This window comes from Littorina saxatilis, linkage group LG12 (assembly GCF_037325665.1).
Source record: "Littorina saxatilis isolate snail1 linkage group LG12, US_GU_Lsax_2.0, whole genome shotgun sequence".
Lineage (NCBI taxonomy): Eukaryota > Metazoa > Mollusca > Gastropoda > Littorinimorpha > Littorinidae > Littorina > Littorina saxatilis.
The window spans coordinates 55,647,767-55,659,599 of NC_090256.1; the positions used below are offsets into that span (position 1 = coordinate 55,647,767).

Sequence of the window (11,833 nt, forward strand, 5' to 3'; positions counted from 1 at the left end):
GTCCTAGTCCGAGAATTAGTTTGTGAGTGTCTTCTGGGAAGCTCTCTCTCTGTGTCCCCCGAAGCTCTCATCTAACATATCTAAAACCGCCCATTATATTGTCAAACAAAATGTTCATCGAAAGTTCTAGAATGCAAATAGCGAAATCAAATTAACCTTTACCTAACCAAAATCTATTTGTCACTTAAAACACACACTTTTCTTTTACAATAACTATACCATTTTACACTACAGAACTTAATTAAAATATTCTTTATAAACTACATTAAACACTAATCTATAAACTAATAAATCAAATATATTATTTATTACACAAAATCTCGTATTTATATTATATATTTTAAAACAAACTTATTACTAAAACTATAGGATAAATGGGTTAATGAATTTGAAACAGTGCCAAGGTCGACTGGCTACTGCGTGTGACGCTTGCCAAAGTGATGGGGGACTGTCAATAGATACCTGTCTAAAGCCGAGATAAACTAAACTTTCAAACCACGGTCTACACTAACCTAACCTGGCGGTGACATGTTGTTTACGAGTCAAAACTAATATTTTATGCAATTTCACAAATGTTTGGCAGCGATCAAAATACCAGTCACCTATGCACCACACATGCGTGTTTTCAATACAAATATCTATAAACAGGCACATTACATTATGTACCAATATCTATCTACTCTTATAACAACTTAAAATAATAATATTTAATTTCTACATCTAACCTAAACTTTTATCTTCTAAACTATTATTCTACCTTTTACTACATTAACAAAATATAAACAAAACAACCACATTTAAAATATAACTCCTATCATAAGAATCTATTTTAAACTTTCCTCAAAGCAAAGGCACATTAAATTGTAATTAAAGATTTAATATTTAAAATAAGTATTTTTATTCTGAACAGCGCTGGGATGTTTTCCAGCACTGTTACATCCCTCCCTTAGTTCCCTAAAAAAAAAATGTTAATAACACACATTTTTTTTTTTTTTTTCATATATATACATACATATGAACGTCTTTATCATAAAAACATGACTTAATTCATCATTAAAAAAATAACATCCTACAGTAAATTATTATTTAAACAATCTAAACAGTAAATCACTATTTAAACAATTCAAACATTAGAACATTTAGCAGCAAAATCCGAACATCTAAAAAAATAAAAGAGAAAATAATCCTTATTGTCCATACTGCTTTGCACAAATTATCTATTCTCAACTAAACGTAAATCCAGTTCATGTCTAATTGTTTGTCTCTGGAATATGATCATGCACCATCGCAGAGAAACAAACATGCACAGAATAGCGTCACTTCGTCTTGAGACAAAGGTCAGTAACACGGCTGTGTCTTTTAATAAGGAAGAGGTGACAGACGAGTCAGTTCTCAACTAAACGTAAATCCAGTTCACATCAAGGTAAGGAAAACGTATTCCGTCGTCCACATCATAGTAAGGAAGAAGTATTTTGTTGTCCACATCAAAGCGAAGAAGACGTAAATATGCATGTAGGCCACATCAAAGCGAAGAGGAAATAAATGTAGTCCACATCATAGTAAGAAAACGTATTTCGTTGTCCACATCAAAGCGAAGAAGACGTAAATGCATGTAGTCCACATCAAAGCGAAGAGGAAATATATGTAGTCCACATCATAGTATTAAGGAAGACATATTGTGTCGTCCACATCAAAGCGAAGAGGAAATAAATGTAGTCCACATCATAGTAAGAAAACGTATTTCGTTGTCCACATCAAAGCGAAGAAGACGTAAATGCATGTAGTCCACATCAAAGCGAAGAGGAAATAAATGTAGTCCACATCATAGTAAGAAAACGTATTTCGTTGTCCACATCAAAGCGAAGAAGACGTAAATGTATGTAGTCCACATCAACGTAAAGACGTATTTTGTCGTCCACACCAAAGCGAAGAAGAAGTAAATGTAGTTCTTTACAGGGAAGCGTTCTCGGAACGTAGGAACTTCGGAGGGTGAGCTCTTTCATCTTCATCCTCTCGAAGGCGTTTCCGGGACCCCAGGCGAGATGCATAAGACAAAGAATGATCAAGTGGTGAGGTCACAGTGGCTTGAACCGTATGAACATTGGCCTCGTTAGTCTCGTCAGTCATGTCACAGTCAATGTCCATTGGTGTTACGTGATCATCTCTCCGAGCGGGTACATATCGAACAGCTAAATTATCATTTCTTTTTGGCCTTTCCTTACACACATTAATTCTTCGATACATAAATACAACAATTACGATTAGAATCACAACAACCAAAACTGAACCCAAACTGATCAGACTTATTTTATACGAAAATTCAGCTGGTGAATTTGGGGAGTCCATTTTACCTAGCTCATTCCGAGCTGAGTCAAGGTCATCTCGGAGTGTACCAATGTCATAATCTGTGACAGGGGACATCGTTTCTGGGACTGAAGACTCAGTCGGGCGGTGAGAGACAAGTGCAGGTGTACTCATTTCCGAAACTAATGAAAAGTTAAAAACATGTGGGAGAGGTTGTTTAAAAGAGACTTTGGAATGATGTTGGAGGATGTGTGGCAGTTGCATCACAGCACTGTATACAGCACAGCCAGGAGGCACACGGACAACTGAAATACCTTGTTCAATCATTATTCGGGATGTTACACGAGATTTATTACTGCAAATCAAATCCGACACAATTTTGTCCCTAGAGGATACAAACCATACACCTGGAGCCAAAGCTTTCACTATAGGGCTTCTAGGATTTTCAACTTGATCAAACTGACAGTATTTGCGGCTTGTTACTGTATCATCAAGAAATAGGGCAGACAAACACGAAGGCGCAGACGCTGTTGAGAAAATGGCTTTATGAACAGTACAGTATACGAGTTGATTGGATTCGCAGTACTCAATATCAGCTGTTGTCAGCAGTGCATACCGATTTCGATCTAAGGAGAGAGCGAGGTAAGGGCTTTCTGCTTTTAATTCCAGCTGTGAGGAAGAACGGAAATCTGGGATTGGAAGGGTAACAACTTTATATATTTCAAAACGAGATGCTTTGTGTAGTAGAGGGATGACAGTAAGGATATGAAAAACTTTCTTGTCAGGTAAAAGAGTAGCAGTAAGCGATCTGTAATACTCAAACACTTCTAAATCGTCCAGTGGAAAAGGAAGTTCAAGAGAAGGCGGAATCTGTCGCTGAATTTTCTTCAAAACAGAAAGAAGTCGCCTTGGAGGAACAAGCCTAACAGATAGTGAACCTCGTAAAGCAGTAGAGATTGCCTCTTGAAAATCTGCCATATCAGATGAAAGTTTTGCTAAAGTTTCTGTATATGCACGCACTATCATGTTAAACTCAGTTACCAGTTCTAAAAACAAAATTTCTGGCTTAACTTCCTGCTGAATAGCATCGTAAATGGAATCGATCTTGTGTGTCATAATTAACGTCTTCTGAATGAGGCTGTTAATTTGAGCTCTATTTCGTTTGACATCTTGACGAGTAGAATTCAAAATTGTTAGACTACTGTCTATCACATGGATAACCTTTTCTTGTGACCGTCGCAGAATGTCTACATTATCTTTTAATCTTTGAACCTGAGAGTCGTCAGCTACTCCGAACAGCTGGGACAAAACTCCACCGAGCGGAAGCAGAGAGCGTTTTGGACGGGACTGGGAAACTGGAGTAACAACAGATCGCATTTCGCGATAAGAACGAATTACTTCCTTAAGCCTATCATCTAACGCCGACACTTCCTCCTTGAACAAATTTTCAATATTTCTATGAACCTCTGCAAGAACAGGATCAGCAGCAAGAAAACGAAATTTAGACAGTGAAGATGAGAAAACCTGCAAGTTTTCTGACAAACTTCTAAGCTGGGAAGCAAAAGGTTGAACAGAAAATGTGAAATGAACTAACCACGCGCTATACGACATGTGGGTTTGTCCCACATATACAAACTGAACTCCAACTTGCCCATTTTGACAAGCACAAGAAGATAAAAATACAAACATCCAAACCAAAGACATCGCCATCATGAAGATCAAAAAGAATTCTTTATACTCACAAAAATAGAACAAAAGATCTGTCTTCTTTCCTTAGACTAGTGTTGGTTGTCCCAACAGAAAGAAAAAGACTCAGCAATATACCAATACTCTGTCACAGTTCCAAACACCCTATCGTCACTGTCTGAAACAGAGAAAAGACAAATAACGATTGGTCTACTTTTACATACAATGCAATGCCACAACATTGTACAAAGAAGCCTGGTAATTTAGACAGACCAGAGGGGGTCTGACGTTAACCAAACAGGAAGACTTTTCAAAAGATCTGAAACAGTATTCAAATCCAAAGAAGAACCAAAAGAATCAGAACACCGAGCTTTGAGTTTCTTATTTTCTTTGGTCATATTGTCTGAGGGAGAACTCAGTGCTCTTTTCTGTGATTCCCTAGTCTCTTTCACTCTTTTTCTTTCTGTGTTTTCATCAGAAGAAGAAAAGTGTCTTTTCCTTTTCGCCTCAGTGTCCCTCGATTTAAGAACGGAAAGAGGAATGTCTTCATCACTGTCATTAGAACCAGAACTAAGGTGAGACGATCGCATCCTAGCTGTGGATCTGCCTTTTGCGAAAACTGGAATTGGCACAGTTTCACGATTCCGATTGTGAACATCAGAATCTGATCCAGAATTTTCACTCGACAATGAACTTTCAGAAACTGGTTTTCTGTGACCAGTGTGTTTACACTGTCTTTGAGGCTGAACACGAGTAGCAGCTGCTCGTCTGCGACCTCTTCGATATTTGTTCAGAATGGGCTGGGGATTATTGCGTTCCTTATCCCAAGCACTATCAGGATCAGCCATACGTAAATTTTCAGCATGAACGATCCGAGTGTCACCAGTGACCTGACATCGAATGCGAAAATTGACTGGAGAGGTTTGTTCAACAACCCTGTAGTAGGGCTGCCACCCTGTCGTGAATTTAGACGAGACACCCTTTTTGAGAGCAGGCCTAAAATAATAAACAGGATCGCCGACATGAAATTCAGGGAGTTTGGTATCTTTGTTCCTGAGTCTTCTGTTCTTCTGCCTCACTTGGGCAGTGTTATCCCTAGCCTCTGCATATGCTTCATTCAACCTTTGAAGCATGGTTGGTACGTATTCTTCACCCATGTAACGCATCTTTGGTTCAAGAAGCGTGTCCATTGGAAGAACAGGATCTCTTCCGTACATCAGAAAGAATGGAGAGAACTTAGTGCTGTCATGCACAGAAACACGATAACTAGACAGAACACCAGGGAGATGTTGATCCCATTCCCGTTGATTTGTTTCAATCGATTTTGCAATGGAAGCATTGAGGAATCGATGGAAACGTTCAGTTTTCCCGTTTGACTGAGGATGATAGGCGCTTGTGAGGTTATGTTTGATGTTGAGCTGTGAAGTCAACTGCTCAACTAGCGCATTATTAAACTCAGTCCCACGGTCAGAAATGATCAGGGAAGGGCAAGCATGCCTTGGAATGACCTCTTCCAGCAGAACCTTGGCTACTGTGTTTGCTGATTTATCCTTTACTGCAAAGGCTTCTGGCCAACCCGAAAAATGATCGACAACTGTGATGATGTGGCGATTACCCTGGAAGGAATCAGGATAGGGACCACATGTGTCAATTCCAATGATCTGGAAAGGGTATTCTGCAGTAGGCATCTCCTGTACTGGAACCTTTTGTTTTGTCAGTTTACGTGGTCTGCATTTGATGCATTTACCAATGTACCTGACGGTATCTTTGTACATGTTTTTCCAGAAATATCTTGTCCTCAACTTATCATAGGTCTTGTCTATCCCTACATGACCAGCAAAGGAACTGTCGTGGGCACACCTCAAGACCTGTTCTGTGAGAGCTGAAGGTATTACTACCTGCAGTCTTGGTTTCCTGTCTAAGCTGCAAGGTTCTGAAATGTGGTACAAAACTTCTCCATACATAACAAAGTTCTTAACAGCACGATCATCAGGATCTGTGTTTATTTTCTCCATGAGTTCTACGAGTTCTGGGTCTCGTTGCTGTGCTTCTTGCACAGTGTCAAGATTGACTAAATCTTCTGTTCTCTCTTTCTCGACTTCATCTTCCGTTCCCTGTTGCATTGGCTCAGGGTTCCGAAATCTCTTGTCATCAGTGTTGACAACATTGATTTCAATATCAATCTCGTCTGGTTCGTCCGGTAAGTTTGTCTGCATACGCGACAAGTGATCAGCGTGTGCATTCTTTGCGGCAGAGATGTACTGAATGTCACAATCAAATTCATCCAGAATGATCGACCACCTCTGGACTCTGGGGTTTTTCATCTCTGCTGTAAAGAGAGATCTTAGTGGCTTGTGATCAGTGAAAATTGTGAATTTCGTACCCACTAGAAGATGCCTCAGTTTTAAGACTGAATACACTATCGCATAAGCTTCACGCTCGATGCATGGCCATTTTTGTTGACCTTCCGAAAGCTGATGTGAAATGAACTGAATTGCCCTTTCACCTTCACCTTCGGTGTCTTGAGTCAAGACAGCATCAACTGCTGTTTTGGAAGCATCAGTGTACAGATTGTACGGCTTGTCGGGGTCTGGGTAGGCAAGAATGGGAGATGATAAAAGCTTCTGTTTGAGCGTATCAAAAGCTGCTTGTTCTTGACTACCCCATTGGAAGTGAGCATTCTTTCGAGTCAAGGAAGTCAAAGGTTTTGCAACCTCAGCGAAATCATGAATGAACTGTCTGTAGAAAGACAACATTCCAAGAAAGGACCGTACTCCTCGGACATTCTTTGGGGGAAACATGTTTTGTATGACTTGAATCTTTTCAGTGTCTGGTTTTATGCCAGAGGGGGTGATTTCATGTCCCAGGTATTTTATGCTTTCTTTGAGAAACTCACATTTGGAAGGCTTTAGGCGCAGGCCTGCCTTTTGAAGTCTGCCAAAGACATCTCGAAGATGCTGCAAGTGCTCTTCCAGTGTTTTTGAGAAAACAATGATGTCATCAATGTACACCAATGTGTGTTTGTTTATGGTACCAGCAAGTACTTCATTCATGAGGTTTTGAAAGACTGAGGGGGCAACACTAAGTCCAAATGGAAGAACGTTAAACTCATACAGACCCATAAAACAGGTAAAAGCTGTTTTCTGTCTGCTTTCTTCATCCATCTCAATCTGCCAAAACCCACTTTTGAGATCAAGACAAGAAAAATACTTTGCTCCCCCAAGAGAAGAAATAGAATCTTGTATGTGTGGGAGAGGGTAAGCATTCTGCTTGAGTGACCTGTTGAGTTTTCTGTAATCAACGCAAAAGCGCTTAGTGCCATCTTTCTTTGGCACAATCACCACTGGACTACTCCATGGACTGTGAGAAGGACTGATTACACTTGCCTTCAGCATGGTTTCAACCTGATCCTCTATGACTTTCCTTTGGATAAGTGGAACCCTGTACGGATTTTGTTTTATGGGGCTCGTGCCACCTGTGTCTAAGTGAGCTTTTGTCACTTTGGTTCGTCCCAGTTCTTCGTCTTTTTCCACAAACAGTTCCTTGAACTCTCTGAGCAAGGATAGTAGTCTGTACCTTGACCCTGGTTCTATGTGGTCAAGTTTGAGAATGCGAAGAATGTCTGAGGATTCTTGAGCAGTATAATTGGGATTTTTCCCCTGAACTTGCTCAACTTGGTGAATTTCTTTTTGAGGGGTCGCTAGACCAACAACTTCATTTTTCTGTACCACAAACGTACAACCCGTCTCATTAACAATAGAAACAACCGCTGTGTGTTTGGCATCAACAATGGTATTTGCCATCATAACACCTGACTGACTTGCAAACAGACGACAGTTATCTAATGGTGTAATGAGAAGAGGGGACTGTTGTTTGTGTCGCTTCAGACGTATCTCTATGTTCATCACACTGTGGGGCGGTATTCTAGTCTTTGCTTTCGCGCTGACAAGGAAAGAAGAACATGTGTCTTTAGACTTGAGTAAAACAACAGATCCACGAATGCGTAAAGTACTTTGTTCAAAGTCAAGGAACACCTTTTGTTCCCTCAAAAGATCGCATCCAATAATCATGTTTTTTCTAAGGTTTTCCACAACAACAAATGAACTATTGAAAGTTTCTTGGCCCATTGAGACTGTCAAAACAACCTTCTTTTTAACACCCAGTGGCCGTCCAGAAACTCCAATCAAGAGTGGCAAATCACATGATGAACTGTGCTTCACCGATTTCTTGTTCAAAAGTTTGAAAAATGACTCTGAAATGACTGACATATCGGCTCCTGTGTCAACCAAAGCTTGAATTTTTCTTTTCCCTACTCTAATCTGACAAAACGGAGTTCCCTTTTCCGTTCCAAAATCATCAGGCATTTTGTTTTGTTTTCTGCAACCAGCCTGCTGCCTGGGACCAAACCGATTGCTTACTCGTTTCCCTGACGACATCGTTTGCGTGTATGTCCTATACAGCCACAGTTTGCACAAACGGGTCTTCCATCAGATGTCCATTGAAAAGGACTCTGTATGGGCATCTGACCTGAACGAGTAGGGAAGGGGCGTGGGGGTGGTTGAAAATTTGGCTGAAAGTGAGCTGAAGGCGGCAACTGTTGAGGGGACTGCACTGACAAACGCGCAACAGTTTCCTGTAATTGTTTGATCTGTTTTTCCTGCTCTCTAATCTGTCTGTCTTGTTCTCTTTTCTGGGACAGAGTGTCTACCTCCATGGGCTCCTCATTTCGGTTCGACCTTTTCCTTAGTTCGAACGATCGGTTCGCTTGTTGCTCAAACTTCGCCGTTTTCACCGCTTGATCCAGGGTTTTGGGTCTTTCTCTAATAATTTTTCTCATGACTGATTCATCACGTAATCCGTCTACAAAAACGTCTAAAAGTCTACTCTGGACTAAGGGAGTGGCAAGATTTTCACCTGGAAAAGCTTCTTCTGCCATGGAAAGTATTCTTTCTTCAAAATTTTTGACGTCTTCCCCCCTGTGCTGTTTCAGTTTTGCTAACAACTGTCTTGCGCATTCAACGTCTGATTGGTCGCAAAAGCGATCCGATAGGGCCTTTTTAATTTCATCCCACGAGGGATTTTGTTTCTCTTTCAAAAACCGTAGCATGAAGTCTCCCGCGTACCCATTCAGAGTCTGCAGGGCCAGAGAGCGCATTCTCCCCGCATCAGCCTCTACTTGGATTCCTATTCTTTCCATATCCTTGACCCACTCTCGATATCTTTTTGAGTTTTCCCCCCCAAAAGTTCTTACATTTTTCCCCAAATACACTGCTCTCGTTTCCAGCTGTGTTTTTAATCCCTGTTGTTTAAGTTCATCCCTTATCCCTGCAAGAGACTGAAGTAACGTCGCATCCGGATTTTGCGTTGCCATTTTTTTTTTTTTTTCTAACAAACTACACTTTTTTTTTTTTTTATTTATTTTTTTTTTTTTTAAACAATGAATTTAAAAACAATAAATTAAAACAAGAACCCGCTCTAAGAGAAACAACCACTCACCCTGTCTGTCTGTTGTCTGTTGTCCAGGGGGTCGTCTAAATGGACGAGTCCCCGGCAGGCAATCCTGGTCACGGCACCACGCAAACCCTCTGTAGCCTCGTTTGAAAGAGGCCTGGATTTTTGTAATGTTTTTGTTGTTTGTTGTTGTTGTTGTTGTTGTTGATGACGTTGTTGTTGTTGCTGTTGGCTCGTGATAGTCTAGATTTAATTCATTTCGACTTTTCTTTCACTCAGTTCATTTCGACTTTTCTTTCACTCAGTTCATTTCGACTTTTCTTTCACTCAGTTTTGAAAACAAAATAAGTAACTGTCTCTGAATAAAATTATATTGTTACAGAAACATAATAGTCTTCACAAAAGGCAAAACATTTTTCCAAATGACACCAATGAGAGATGTTAAACGTTGATACGAAATACAACGCCCTTTTTCTCTACTCTGCCTATCTCAGACTTAACGTCCTAGTCCGAGAATTAGTTTGTGAGTGTCTTCTGGGAAGCTCTCTCTCTGTGTCCCCCGAAGCTCTCATCTAACATATCTAAAACCGCCCATTATATTGTCAAACAAAATGTTCATCGAAAGTTCTAGAATGCAAATAGCGAAATCAAATTAACCCTTACCTAACCAAAATCTATTTGTCACTTAAAACACACACTTTTCTTTTACAATAACTATACCATTTTACACTACAGAACTTAATTAAAATATTCTTTATAAACTACATTAAACACTAATCTATAAACTAATAAATCAAATATATTATTTATTACACAAAATCTCGTATTTATATTATATATTTTAAAACAAACTTATTACTAAAACTATAGGATAAATGGGTTAATGAATTTGAAACAGTGCCAAGGTCGACTGGCTACTGCGTGTGACGCTTGCCAAAGTGATGGGGGACTGTCAATAGATACCTGTCTAAAGCCGAGATAAACTAAACTTTCAAACCACGGTCTACACTAACCTAACCTGGCGGTGACATGTTGTTTACGAGTCAAAACTAATATTTTATGCAATTTCACAAATGTTTGGCAGCGATCAAAATACCAGTCACCTATGCACCACACATGCGTGTTTTCAATACAAATATCTATAAACAGGCACATTACATTATGTACCAATATCTATCTACTCTTATAACAACTTAAAATAATAATATTTAATTTCTACATCTAACCTAAACTTTTATCTTCTAAACTATTATTCTACCTTTTACTACATTAACAAAATATAAACAAAACAACCACATTTAAAATATAACTCCTATCATAAGAATCTATTTTAAACTTTCCTCAAAGCAAAGGCACATTAAATTGTAATTAAAGATTTAATATTTAAAATAAGTATTTTTATTCTGAACAGCGCTGGGATGTTTTCCAGCACTGTTACAAAAGTTTTTGTCTTGTGCACGTGGATTTAAAAAAAATATATATATATTTATTTAATTTACACAATTAAAAAAATTATTAGAGTAAAATAAAACATTAAAACGTTCATAATAAACAATAGTAAACAAGAATTTTAAAAAATAAAAAATAAATAAAAAATAGACCGCCCATGCCGGGAATCGAACCCGGATCCCTTGGATTTAAAAACAAAAATAAAAAAAAATTATTTATTTATTTTACACAATTAAAAAAATTATTACAGTAAAATAAAACATTAAAACATTCATAATAAACAATAGTAAACAAGAATTAATTATATAAAAAAAATAAAAAATTAAAAATTAAAAAAATAGACAGCCCATACCGGGAATCGAACCCGGATCACTTTAGCCATAGTCGGAAACGCTTTCCACCAAGCCACCAACTCTATAATTCGCCAGTGAACTCAAATGCCTATACTCCTCGCGCACAGTGGTACACGCACGCAAAGCACGCACGCACGCAAAGCCTGGTGTCGCTGTCGCTGGCTGGCTGGCGGATTAGCCGAACGGCTGTTCTATCCCACCGCGAATCGCGCCCACCGTTAAGAGTCGTTTTTGTTGATTAATTCGCATTTAGGTCCCAGGTAACATTATGAAGTTTTAATACGATCAATCGGACCTATTATCAAGTTAGTGTATCAACTTTTGAACGAACTGCGCCCAGTAGTTTCCCAGCAATAAGCTGTTAAGTCGAGACAGACAGACAGATACACACACAGACACACAATTAAAGTCTGCTGGACCCTAGTACTGCGTACTCGGGGATTAAAGTCTGTTGGACCCTAGTACTGCGTACTCGGGGATAAGGCATCTATCTACCTGTTGGAACTTATTAGTTACACTCTCAGTTAACGGAGGTGTTTCCATTCTTCAAATTGTGTAAAATCTTGGTGAGTATGCGAAATGATGACGTA

At 39.1% G+C, this 11,833-nt stretch overlaps 1 long non-coding RNA gene across 1 annotated transcript; it reads right to left on the minus strand.

The window, feature by feature from the left end:
* Nucleotides 1–3,508: 3,508 nt before the first annotated feature.
* Nucleotides 3,509–11,032, minus strand: LOC138982323 (uncharacterized). The gene is made up of 2 exons (XR_011460836.1): nucleotides 9,487–11,032; nucleotides 3,509–4,168 (listed from the first exon to the last, which is right to left on the minus strand). It is a non-coding gene; the product is annotated as an uncharacterized lncRNA (long non-coding RNA).
* Nucleotides 11,033–11,833: the final 801 nt, after the last annotated feature.